Here is a 13,692-nt window from a genome sequence, read left to right as displayed (position 1 = left end):
ATAGCAGGGGAAGGGTGTGGTTTGATGAATTCTGTGAAACAGAAGGGCCTGTAGGTCTTTGAGGCTCCCAGGCGGGCTTAGGGACAGTGTAGACGAGATCAGAAACGCAGTGCCAGCAGAGAGAAGCAGGTGGAGGTCCTGGGGACAACCCCAGGCGGAGCTGGGCTGTAAGCCAGGACCTCCTCGCCCCAGAATTGTTGCGAGCCTACCCTGAGGGGAGGGACCTCCTGGAGACTTGCCCTAATAAACTCTGTGAGGGGTCGATTCCAGGTGCAATCCATTCCCGCTCTAGAGCGGTTGAATCTTGAACCCAGCCTCATCCCCCTCCCACTTGCCTGGTTGACTTACCGTGTTTCTCCCAGTTTCTTTCTGAGAAAGAGCAGTCCTGGTTTCAGTGGGACTGGGCTCGGGAGGGGAGCTTCCCATATCAGGATATGGAGCATCCCTGGTAGATTATGAAATGTCAGGAAGGGGAACCGGATGTAAAGGGGGAAAGGACTGTGTGTTTGAATCCTTAGGCTGCAGACAGAGAACAATCCCCCGCAGGAAAGCCAACTCAGGGTGGTCTCCTTATCGTTGGGCGGGTGTGTAGAGGTGAGTGCACGTGGATTCACAGCTAATGAGCTCACAACAAATGCTGGGCCAAACGGAGGATGGTTGGAAACAGGACCTGAGGAGTCGCAGGAAGTGGCCGCGTTCTCTTCCCTGGGCCCCAGGGCAGGAACGTGACCTGGGCCGATGAGTGGCTGCCCTTGTCCAGAAAGCTCTCATAGACACTAGAGCTCAGCTCAGAGCTCCAACCTTGACTGAGCTTCTACTTGGCTGTGTCACCTTTGGGGGCCACTTGCCATCCCTGAGCCTCACTGTGAGGCCCCCCCAGCTGTAAAACTCAGGTTCCAGATAGCGTCTGCCAACCTGTGCCCTGAGCCTGGCTCCCCCCAGGCCCCAAGTTTCCCTCTTGCCCCTCATCACTCGGCTGGTGTCCCCACAAGCAGAGCTCAGGGCCCCGAGGACAACCAGGGCCCAAGTCAACCATCACCAGCTTAGAACAAGCAATGTAATTCAGGTCAAAGTTTCTAGCAATATGTTTCTAGAAGGAACTCCGCACTCAGGATTAGTGGCTTAGGTATATCCCGAAAGCCTCATCTACAACCCCCGGGGCTGTCATTTCTACAAGCATGTTGTTGAAATTTTAGTCTCTGAAGACTCAAAACTACGAGGAGTGGCATCCTAAGGCATTTGCATGGGTCTGCTGTATCAAGGTTAGAAGAATTAGTACAAACGGTTGCCTGGAATGACTTGCTGATCTGTAATCCCTGCTCCCTTTCCTTCCCGCTTCCCCCCTTCGCCACATCTGCCTCAAAGACACTTGCTCACGGAGTCTCTGCTGGGAACTTTGTCCTCTGTGAAATCTGGGCCCGGCAAAGTTGGCATTTTGCTTCTAATTTACTCTCCCAAGGTATGAACAATTCTTAACCAGGCCTTTGCCTGAAGGATCAATGGCCTAAAAGGCATTAAACCACCCAGAAATGAAACAGAATTCTTAAAGAGATTCCGTTCTGCGTGAGGAAGGCTAATACCCTCAAATTTCTGCAGAGATTAGAATTGTAATAGAATTAAATCTCGACTTTCTGCCTTTTACTGTTATGTACATTTAATAGGCTTGGTCTGTAATAGTCTTCCTGAAATTATCAAGCAAACACACTGTCTTGATATTTGTACTAACCATCCATCTATGTCCCTATTTAACTTTTAAAGCTCGTAATTACAGTTTTCTTCATAAAATTAATAGCTTTCACCATCCTTAATTAGTGCAGCATTTTGCTCTCGAAATAATAAATATATATTTATACTTCAACTGCCTGATTCAGTTTTAGCATGAGAAGTATGTAAGCAAATACATTGCAGGAGGAGAAAAGAGAAGCTGGTGGGTACATATAGGTGATAAAAGGCAAAGTATGCGTAGTGTTCAGAGACACACAGTCTCACTCTGATGCAGCAGAAGGGCATTCGGGGAGGTGGTAGATGCCGCCCTAGGAGTCAGGGTATTGGTTTGGAGGCGCTGGGAGGCTAACCTGGGAGCAGTGCGTGGAGGGCTCTGCATGGCTGGTGAGGATCTCTCTCCTGTCCTGGGAGAGGCAATTAAAAGCTTAATAATAATAATTTATTAAGCTAAACTGTTTCATGTGGGTTTGGGTACCTGTGTTACAAAAACAGCTTGTAAAAAAGGATCCAGTGCCCGTCTGGAAATAAGGAACACTAAATGCTGGGACATACTACATCACATCAAAAGTCCTTTTATAAATTCCTTGTCCACCTGCCCGTATCTCTTTATACTTTTCCCCTTTGGCTCCTGGCCCTGGCGCACCTCTGCTCGAGTTTCAGCCCATCCTGCGGGGGTCATTGCTCATGGGAGAAACTTGTCCTCTCTCTCCTCCTGCCCCTTCCCAGCCTGAGTGCCCAGGGCCCCCCGGCGCCCCTCTGCTCTAGCTCCCACCACACGGAGCTGAAATTCTCTGTCCACTCGTCTGTCTCCCGTTCTGCTGTGAGCATCTGGGGAACAGGAGCCCAGCATACTGCCAGACACCCAGCAGACATCCGGTAAATTAGATTTCACATTCCTCTCTGTACCAATTACATCTCAGGCTCCATTCATGATTTCCCATGATTATTCAGGGATGGCAATATATCTAAAATTTCAGAATTTTAATCGTCGGAAAAAGTTGTTTCTGGCCGAAGGTCTCGCAGGATGAACTCTCCAGAGTGACCCACCTCCTGTGCGTTTTCTCTAGGGAACAAGATTTCAGGGGATTCTCATTTTCCTTTTTGGTGAAATGTTATCTTGTCATTTTCCCATAATCAATTCCCATTTATGTAATAAAGGAATAAAGGAGAATGTTCATTTAGGATCATTTTTTCTAAATGAGCAGTTAAAAAAAAAACACCGAAGACATTTTCACTGCAAGCGTCTATCTCGAAAGAATGCCGTGGCCAGCTGCTTCCAAAGACGATGGCCACCGTCCCTCCCACCCGCACGCCCCTCTATGCTGTGACTTCGTGGCGCCTCTTCTTCACAGGTGGGAATGATTTCTCCTCCCCTTGGACTTGGGTCAACCAGCAGGGTGCGGCCGAGTGAGGTGTGGGACCTCTGGGGCAGGCCGGCAAGGGCTAGAGCTTGTGGGCTCCCAGTCAGCCTGTGGGTGAAGCCGCGGGGCTGTCGGGTGTCAAGGCCTCGTGCAGACAGACACCCTGGAGGGTGAGCGGCCCCCACGGAGGGGAGGGAGGCGGCCCGGTGACACTAGTGTGTCCGTCCCTGGCATTCCAGCCGCAGCCTGGCTCCCAGCTAACTGCTGCTACGTGGATGACCCCCCCTGGCTTCATGGAGCAGAACCACCCATGGAATGGGGACACCCTAATCAGTGCCTGCTCTTTTCAGCCACACATGTGGGTGGTTTGATCCAGGGCAATGGGTCCCTGGTTCTTCAGACACATTGCTTTGCCGGGTAGATGTGGCGTCAGCTCCTGGGGGTGGGAGTGGCGGTGGGGGTGGGGGGCAGTCATGTAATGGGTCACACCGAAGCAATGCTGGAACCTTCTCTAGAGGCAGGCACTTGGCCAGCAGGCTTTTCCAGGTCCAAGCTCAGGGCACTCTTGTTCCTTGTCATCGCACCCTCTTCCCTACCCCAGGGCCGTCCCCTTCCGTGTCCCTCAGCCCCATCAGCGGATCCCCTCTTTGTCTGGTCTGCTTCCTCAGACCGGAAAACATAGTCAACGCTCTTCCATCTTTGAAATGACACCTGCCCTCGCCCAGCCAGGACCCACAATGAGCTTCCGTACCTCCTCCGTCCTCCCTCTGCAGCCAAGCTTTGCCCAAGAGCCGTGTTCCTCCTCCCACTTCTCTCAGGCCACAGTCCGGCTCCCGCCCCCCACGCTCCAGCACCGGCTCTCGCCAGTGTCACCCAGGACCTTGCCTTGTCACCCGTTGGCCTGTCCCTGGACTCACCCCGATCCTCAGACATGGCAGCCAGACCGTGGCCTGTCCCAGGGCCTTACACATGTCTCCCGTGTAAGCTCTCAGCTCCCCACCACCCCCTCTGACAGGCCCTTCTCCATCCTCCCTGGCCCGGGCTCCTCCCTGCAGGGCTCTCCCACATCCCTCCCGGTGTTTCTCCAGCTCAGTTCTCTGCTCCCAGCCCCACAGCTACGAAGCCCACTGCCCAGAGGACACCTTCTCTCAGATGTTCCAGAGACACCCCACATTTAACACACCTCATTTTGGCACCTGAGCCCCCCGCTACTTCTCCTTTAGTACAGGCCCTGGCCCCGGACCCCTGGTCCTGCTGAGGCCAGAGAAGGGCCGGACACAGGGCAAGTCATGGCAAGGGTGACCTGAGCCCAAACTGGGGAACCAGAGAGGAGGCCCAACCCCGCTCCCCCAAGCTACGTCCCTATCATCAAGGGCGAGTCACGGGGCAAAGGGGGTGTCAGATACCAAACAGTGGTTGCGAGAAAGATAGGACCTCAGAACACTTGTTCTCTCCCAAGACAGATGAGAAGCAGCCCCCACGTGGGGACAGAGGGAAGAGTCCCGGCTGAGAAATGAGAAACGAGGCAACCTCCCTCTCCAGTGGCGGGGCTCCCCTCCCACGGGAGCTCATGACTCGAGTGGGCCTGGAGCTGGGGCAAGAGAGCTAACTTTGTAGTTCCCGGAGGGGAGGGTGCTGAATCCTGCTCTGCACCGAGCTGTGCGGTCCTGAACAAGTGACTTCAACTGTCCGAGTCTCAACTTTGTCATCTGTAGAATGGGAACAGTCATAGCTGTTTCTCTGCTTCATACCACTACCGTAAGGATTAAGTGAGATTAGGATACTCACACTTCCCCCAGGCCTTCAGCTGTTTGGGGGGGAGAAGACAAAGAGGGGGGCAATCTTGAGGGTGAGGAGAAGCCCAAGGAGAAAAGGTCTGCTCCCATAGAGGGTGCAGTGGGAGGCTGGGGAAGGGGCCCTGGGTTGGGGTCTAGAAGCCTGTCCTTGAATGTGGGGCTTTGGAAGGGCCAGGCTGGGGACCCGAGGAGGATGATTGTCCGACCCTTGGGCCGGTGCCTAGGAGCTGTGCTGCATCAGGAAATACTCCAGAGCCCTCCAAGGGGCAGGCCATCCTGGACCCCCAGCTTTGCCTGCCCATGAGAGGCGTCGACATGCCACGCGTGCCTAGAAGCTTCCATGGAGATGGTTCAGTTCCCAAGTGGGGTCATTGCCTCCCTATGGCACCCAGGACATTCGTAAGCCCCAAACAGACCAGCAAGCCCCCACCCTCTGGGCCAGGTGCAGATGTACCTCTCCCAGTCCCCTTCACCCTGAGCTGGGAATAGAGGGAAGAGAGCCATGCCACCATTATCTTAAAACATAGCACAGGACAGTAGAGATTGCCAGCAAGGCTCTGAAAGTCCTTAGGCATATATTTAGATAATCCCTAAAGAAAAAGATAGAGACAGCCCAGGAGATAAAGTGAATGCCAAGCCATGACACATCTGGTTATGAATAATAGTTATAGTCCAATTTATTTATTGCCCCCGGCTTGCTAGAAACTACATAAGCTTTAACCAGATACTTAAAAATTTCTCTTTGTCTCTTAAAGAAATTTGGAATAAGCAAAAAAGATAGCTGCTTGTCTCCAAAGGAAAATCACACTTTGTTTAGAGCACACGCACTGTTAATGGGTGAGGGAAATCTGATTCTAGGCTTCTACTGTTTTTGAGCTAGTTTATGATTCTATAAATTGCACGTAACTGATAGCAATGAAAAGCAATCCTTTTCTCCAGAAATGCAAGCAAATTCTGCCCAGTGGAAGGACAACACTCCCCCCTCCCCCCACACACACACAACACAGACACACATTCCATTGTTCTTAATCTGTAAATATAAATGTGTATATTCTTTGGACTCTCCTTTGAACTGGCTGTAACATCTGCTTCGTTTCGTCATTGATCATGAATTCCATAAAATCCTTAACTGGTCATTTTATTCCCGCATGATCTTATCCTCTTTTAAGATTTGAGATGGAGGACCACACGTAGAAAAAAAGTGATGTGATTTGCAGCGTTGAGGCAAAGGCTCCCAAGGTTGATCAGGCCCAGGGAAGGGGTCCGGGCATGGGGCTGATGGGCTTGTACCATGGCTGAGGGCCCACCTTACCAGCCACAGCCCCCAACATGGAGCCCCTCTCTCCTCGGGCTACCTTGAGGAGGCCTGGAGGCAGGTCAGTCACTTAGGTTCTTCCATCAGGAAAAAGACAGCTGGGGTGACAGGTATGTCCATTGCCTTGATGGCAGTGTTCGGGCAGACCAGGAGCTGATGGTCCCCTACAGCCTGGACCCACTCAACATCTCCATGTCCACACCAAACCCCAATCCCTAATCTCCCCGGGCCCCTTCTCATGTCAGGCAGCCCTGTGTCTTAAGAAATCTCCAACCTAATCTCTCAAGGCACATGTTTACCACTTTTTCTCCTCATTCAAAACTATTAATTCAAAAGAACCAAATCATACCAAGGATCGGGAACAATAGAAAAGTCTGGACTAACCCCAATCCAGGGAAAGGCGGGTTCTCACAAGGCCTGTGCATCTGAAACTAATTTGGGACAGAGGGGCTGGGCACCCTATGGAGCCAGGGCAGGTCCTTGCAGAGGTAGTGATTTGGGGGGATCTCCCTGACGGCTGACTTCCTTCTTCCCCATGCCCCAGTCTCTGTTCTAAAAAACTGAAGAGACAGTCCTGTTCTGTCCCTTCCCAGCTCCCAAGTGCACTTCCTTCCCCACACCCTGCGTGCTGGATGTGGGACCCCCTTCCTACCAGAGGCCTCCTCTCTGCTCCCCCAGTTAGTAAGTGGAGGCATCCTTCCCCTCTAATCCCTCGCTTCTCAGCCTCCAACCTCTGCATATGTGTTTCCAGACATTGAGTTTTCATTGATATTCATGAATGAAGGGGGGAAAAAAGCAAAAACAGGAGAAAAAGAATATCAGCTTTTATTTCTAAATCAAAAACAATTAAAAAGAAACCAACCTTTGCCATCAACATCATTTTATATTTTTAAAAAGGTCATGTTAATACAAAGGAAGTAGAAACATTTCTCATCTCTAATAGGATGGTCCCTTGTTCCAACAGAGTCCAGTTCTCACTTGGTTCTAGTCTCTCCTCCTTATTGCAGTAGCTTTGAATAAAGTCGTCCTTGTCTGTTTAACCATTTTTGCTTTGACAATTCCTAGCTTGGTGACGTGGAAGCCACAATGGTGGGACAGTCCTGGAACCCCAAACCCACCAGGGAGACAATGGCCCTGGGTTATGGAGTGACTTCTAATGGCATAGGATTTACTTCTAGGGTCTCTCCTTTTATTTTTTGTGCCGATGGATTTCCTACATTGGAACCGTCACATTGGAACCTTGTTGACTGAATTCTACTGGTTCAGATATTCCGTTAAAACATTTCTGTGTTTGATTTGCCGATATCTTATTGATGATTTTGTGTCTGCATTTATAAGTAAGGTTAATCTATAGATCTCTTTTTGTGCTGGCTTATCAGATCTGGGGGACATGGAAGACAAAGTTTAAAATGATAGTGATGAACAAGCATTGCTTTAAAATTTGGATTTCAGTATTAAAAAGCTGGCAAATATCACATATTTTAAATTCTGTTGCAGTAAAAAGAGAACAGAGGGATGTCTCTCTTAATGCCGCAATCATCCATTGGGGTGTCATAGTCTGAATTTCATGCTTCTTAAAGAAATTTGCTAAGCCTGCTGCTGAATCCTTTATGTATACTGACATAATTTTTGAATCATCATCAACTTTCACGAGTTACATAATTTAGCCTGAGCAGTGTTTCACCAGCATTAGAAACAGCTAAATTATTCATCAAGTCTGAATATGAATAACTAAGAGTAAATTAACATGTTTATTAGCATCAGAGGGACTCATTTGTTTCTGGGAGGCAGGACTGAGTTCAGGTAAAGCAGCTGACCTCCATTCTGAAAAGGATCTTCCCGACCTTAGGTTTTCTTTCCAAAGAGGGGGGTTATATGCTCTCTCCCCACATTTTAGGAATGTGATAGTTGCACCGAATGAATGGGGAAATTTTCCTCCCATCGGTATACCCTTCCTCTGGGATCAGTTAAATAATGTAAAGATAATCTATTGCTTAAAAGTCACTTGCTTTAAAAGAACTTAAAACCTCAAATGACCTTGACTATTGAACTGTCTGGGCAGTGGGTTTATAAATGGTTCATTATTAAATATGGTTTTCCATTTTTTTTCCTACCATTATCCTGGGGTTTAGTATTTCACTGTTTAAAAGGAGCCATTGTTGGGGCGCCCGGGCGGCTCCGTCCAGTTGAGCCTCCAAAACCTCTTGGTTTCAGCTCAGGTCATAGTCTCAGGGTTGTGAGATCGAGCCCCGCATAGGCTCTGTGCTCAGCAGAGAGTCTGCTTAAGATTCCCTCCCGCAGCTCACGCAAGCTCTCGTGCTCTGTCTCTCTAAAATAAATAAATAAAATCTTCAAAAAATAAAAGAAGACATTTTTGGTTTTTGAAAACTGCTTTGTTTTGTTACATAACAGCTGGTATTCTCGTATCAAGGATCAGTGTCCAAAGTAAAAGACCCTTCTGGGAGCTGTACCTATCTTCTGCGGGAGGGTATTAATGTAATCCGCTTCTTCTACGTCAGAGTATGAAATTGAGCATCCGATTAAATACCACATCAGAAAGATTTTCATCTTTTCTCTTTTTCATTAGCATCTCTACTGCTCTTTGAATTAGTTTTGGTATCTTCTACATGATAGTTGTGCATTTCAGCGAGATTTTCCAAACTATTGGCATAAATTTGCACATATTTCTTATAATCCTGTTAATTTTCTCTCTCTCCATGACAACATCTGCTTTTCTCATTTGTACATTACATGCTATTGTTTTCTCTTTTAGAAATTTGAGGTGGGCAAGGTCAGCATTAAAGCTTCTAAATACTCAGGATGAAATTATTGCTGTAATCTCCATATGATACATGAAATCATTAATATCCTCAATGCACAATGTTGTTTAATCAGGAAGCAGAAAGAGTCCTCGTTATGACTTTTTCCACATTCACATTCCACCTTGGTGGATCATTTTCAGGTTTTCTTGGGAAAACTCTCTACGTGGAACCTGAGACTTCATGATACCAAAGTATCAGGACTTCCTTCTTCTGGTGGGAAGAGGGGAATCTTTCTTCCTTCTAAGGCCAGATGCTCAGTTCCTATACCTCTTTTGAAAGCATAAGCAGAACTACAGTTGTATTAGTTGCATTATTAACTTAGCCCCACATTGTGCTTTGTTCCCTACTTATGTACTTCTTAACCTCATGCAAGATCAATCATTAACTTTGCCTTTTTACCCCTACTCCCTGTTTACCCACTGTTGTAGAAAACTAATGGGGACAGGGCAGTAACATTTGTCTTGACATATCTGAATGTACCAGATCCCAAATAGCGTCTCACTGTCTAGAAGAGTGCTTGCCTTCAGGCTGTTTCAAGCCCCCCCACCCCCACCACCACTGGAGGTTTCAAGAAACCCTCGTCTTCTGTATTCACCTCCTTCCCCAATCATTTAAGCTGTCCTTCGGCTCAACAGGGCAAGGCAGTTTTGGGAATGACCCCCTGCCTTCTCACTGAGCTGCCCTTCTGATAATAAAGCTTTCCTTGCTTCAGAACCGTGTCTTGGATATCGGCTTCCTGTGCCTTGGGCGCAGGGACAAGTTTGAGCTGGGTAACCCATCCATCTTTCCTTTGCTCCATCCTTCCTTTGTTTTTCTTTCTTTAGCTCTTGCCTGTTTTTCTTAAGCAACCTACACCACAGGCTCCATGTCCTTCCAAGAAAGGCTTGCTAATCTCTAACAAGAAGGAACTACATCATGCCTGCAGGTTGCTCAAAGTTGTTTCCTCCAAATTATGTTTAAAAAGACCCTTTGTGGTTGGAATTCCACTTACTTGCTCTTTCTATATGTATATGCTTCTCTTAAAAATTAGAGGTATGGGAAAGTTGAAGAGAGTAGATCCTGAGTCCTCATCACAAGGAGAATTTTTCCCCCTTTTTTCTTTTCTTCTTTCTTTTTACTGTATCTATATAAGAAGATGGATGTGAGCTGAGCCTACTGTCATTCCACAGTGTACGTAAATCAAGCCGTCATGTCGTTCACCTTAAATTCACACAGTGAGGTATGTTAATTATTTCTTATTAAAACTTGGAAAGAAAATTCAAGGTAAGTACTTACATCATTATCCCAAATGAGAGAATAGGAACTTGTGATTGTGTGTCACACAGGCTTTGGGAACCTCTCCATCAGGCTGTGGCAGGGGCCTCCTGGGCCAATCCTACCAGTGCTGCCACTGTCCCAAGGAGAAGGGGTACAAAGCCAAACTCTAAGACCTGCCCAGAGGTTGAACAACCCCACCTTTGAGCAGAAGGCTGGGAACAGTGTGGGGGTGTCTGGCGTAAAACAGTACCACTTATTAGCTCATGGTCTCAGAGTCAGACCAGATGTGGCTCAGGCAAGGCCACAGTCAAGCACCAGCTGGGGCCACAGTCACCTCAAGATTCACCTGAGCCAGGATTTGCTTCCAAGCTCACTTGGTGACTGCTGGTGGGATTCAGCTCCTCGTGGACTGTGGGACCAAGAGCCTCAGTTCCTTCCTGACTGTTGGTCAGAACCCAACCACGTTTAGTTTCTTAACACATGATTGGTTTTCTCCTGTGGTTCCCAACATGGCGGCTGGCTTCACCAAAGTTATCAAGTGAGAAAGAACCAGAGAGAGCCAGTGGGAGGTAGTCATGGCCTTTTATCACCCAATCTCAGAAGTGACACCCCATCACTTGTGTAGTATTCTCTTGGTTGGAAGCAAGTCCCCAGGTCCAGCCCACACTTGAGGGGAGGAGACTACAAGGGTGGGAATGCCAGGAGGCAGGGATCACTAGGAACCATTTTAGGAGGCTTCCTACCACAGGAGTATGAAATAAAACCAGGTGTATGTGGGAAGTTACTATAAGGCAATGGATACCATTTCAAATCATGGCGAAAAGACTATACACGCACACAAGAATGGTTGAGATAATCAATCAGCTCTCGTTTGGAAGTAGGTTCCCTGCCTCACACCATTCACAAAAATAATTTCCAAATGGCTAAAAATCTAAAAATAAAATAACACCATGAAAATACTAGAAGAAAACACAGGCAACTGTTTTTATAATCTTCAGATGGGAATGTCCTTCTAAACATGACTAGCATGCCCAGTTCATGAGAGAAGGGGATCTGTGTGGTTTTGTTACTATGGTTGTATTCCCAGAACTAGAAACGGTACCTGGCATGTTGGGAATGTTTAAATAATATTTGTTGAATAATGGTTGAAGGAATAAAACCCCAAAACCCTAACAGAAAACACTGACAGTTCTGACCAAAGATGATTGTAAAAGGTGTGTGTGGTGGTGGACACCAAAAAGAAAGTTAAAACAAAACCAAAAAGTGAAGGAAGCATGAAGAATTGAGCCAAGTGGAGAATAAAATGTTAGCTTCATTAATGGCTGGAAACTAGTCAATAACTCAAATTGCAAAACTTCTCATGAAACATGTTATGCAAAAAAGGAAGATCTTTTCATCTCTTTCTCTGAACCCAGTCTATGTAACCCACGGACAAACCCGTGGGGAAGCTGGGTCTGTGGTCCCCACTTGCCCTGACTTACCTGTGGGCCACAGGCAGAGAGGCTGGAAAGCGGAGGGTCTGCGCCAGTAGCCGGGGAGGAGCAGACGGGCTGCCTGAGCGATTTCAGGTGTCCCCGGGGAACGAGAGGTCGGTGTGGACACGCCTGAGCAGCGGCCCCCTGAACCAAGTGTCGTTTCTTCCCTAGGGAAAAAGAAAGACAGAAAGGAGGGAGAAGATGGAGAGAGGGGTTAGGATTCCTCTCCTCTGTGGACATCAGGGATGTATGTGTGTGAGTGTGAGTGTACGTGAGTGTGTATGTGTGGGAGTGTGAATGTGAGTGTGAGTGTGAGAATGAATGAGTGTGTGGGTGTGAATGTGTGAAACAGTGAGTAGTGTGAGAGTGAGTGTAAGAATAAACGAGTGTGTGAGAGTGGGTGTGAGTGTGTCAGTGCACGTGAATGTGTGAGTGAGTTTGAGTGTGTGAGTGTGAGGGTCAGAGTGTGTGTGTGTATACACACTGGGGGAGGAGGGGCGTTCCCTCTTCCTAATATTCCAGGAAAACCGTGGCCCACAAAAGATCACTATCTATGTTATACAAAGGGTTTCCTCAAGAAAATAAAGGAGCAATATACAATTAAAAAGGAAAAAAATCTAGAGGTGCCTGGCTACTCAGTGGGTAGAGCATGTGACTCTTGATCTCGGGGTTGTAAGTTTGAGCCCTGCACTGGGTGTGGCGATTAATTAAATATAAAATCTTTTTTTATAAAAGGGGGAAAATCTAGAAGAAAACAAATGACCAGATAACTTATAGAAGAAATACAAATGGCTGATAAAGATGTAGCAGATCGAGAGGGTTTTTTTTTTCCTGTCTCATCTTCTTTCCTTGACCTCCTCACTCCTGGAGGGGAGAAGACTTGTGGCCATTCAAAGATTATTTTTAGCATAAAAGCACACAGAAGTTCTGCCATGATAGGTGTTCAGTGGAGCAAGCTTTTCGGGGTTCAGTCAGGAAAAAGGCAACCATTCTATGCATTTTGAGCATGAAGGATTAAATACAAGAATTGGGGGCTTATCCAATTTACTGAAGAGCAGAGAAAGCTACAGGGAAGCTACAACCAAAGAGCCCAGCCTGAAACACCAAGGGGAGGGCTCCTGAGAGTTTGCCAGGAAAGTGTGACTCACATGCGCTCATGGGTCTGGATGCATCTGCTTCCAAAAAATAATGCCTTGTCATCAATCACGCTTCCCACATGCTTCTCACTAGAAAACTTTAATCCTGGACCATGCAGATAAAGGGATTCTGGGAATTGTAGTTCCTGTCTTCTCTGCATTGTGCAAGAGAACCCAGTGGCGCTGGTGGTGATGCCAAGGTGACTCAGACGGCTGGGCACAGTCCGCCGGGGTCTACGCACGTCCCTTTACTCGTGTTTGACTTCCAAAAACAGGAAGTGAAAACGTCATGCTTCTGCATAACGCAAGCCAACTGTCACTCAATCCGATGAAGCTATGCTCACTCTCTCTCAGAGACGTGCATCCTTTCTCAGCCCAGTCACAACTCCCTTAAATACCCAATAACATAAATGTTGAATCAGAAATACTTTGTATTAGATACAGAGGAGTGGGGAAAAACAGATTTTTTTTTTTTTTTTGAGACAGAAAAAAGTCCAAGGGCCAGGCAAAATGTTGCAACCGTGTTTTACGAGCAACTTCTTATTTAATGATATGTGTGTTTTAAACTGAAGATGTCTCTGGGGAAACTCTTAAAAGGAAATGTATGTCTGGGCACCTGGGTGGCACAGTCGGCTGAGCAGCGGACTCTTGGTTTCCGCTCAGGTCGTGATCTCGGGGTCCTGGGATCGAGCCCCACATGGGACTCTGCACTCAGCAGGCAGTCTGCTTGCGATTCTGTCTCCCTCTCTCTCTCTGTCCCTCCAACTTGTGCTCTCTCTTTCTCTCAAATCAATCAATCAACCTT

The sequence above is a fragment of the Mirounga leonina genome, unplaced genomic scaffold (genome assembly GCF_011800145.1).
Source record: "Mirounga leonina isolate KUSES-001 unplaced genomic scaffold, KU_Mleo_1.0 Mir_418, whole genome shotgun sequence".
In the NCBI taxonomy this organism is placed as follows: domain Eukaryota; kingdom Metazoa; phylum Chordata; class Mammalia; order Carnivora; family Phocidae; genus Mirounga; species Mirounga leonina.
The sequence above is the reverse complement of the archived record's forward strand: the minus strand, read 5'-3'. Positions refer to the sequence as shown.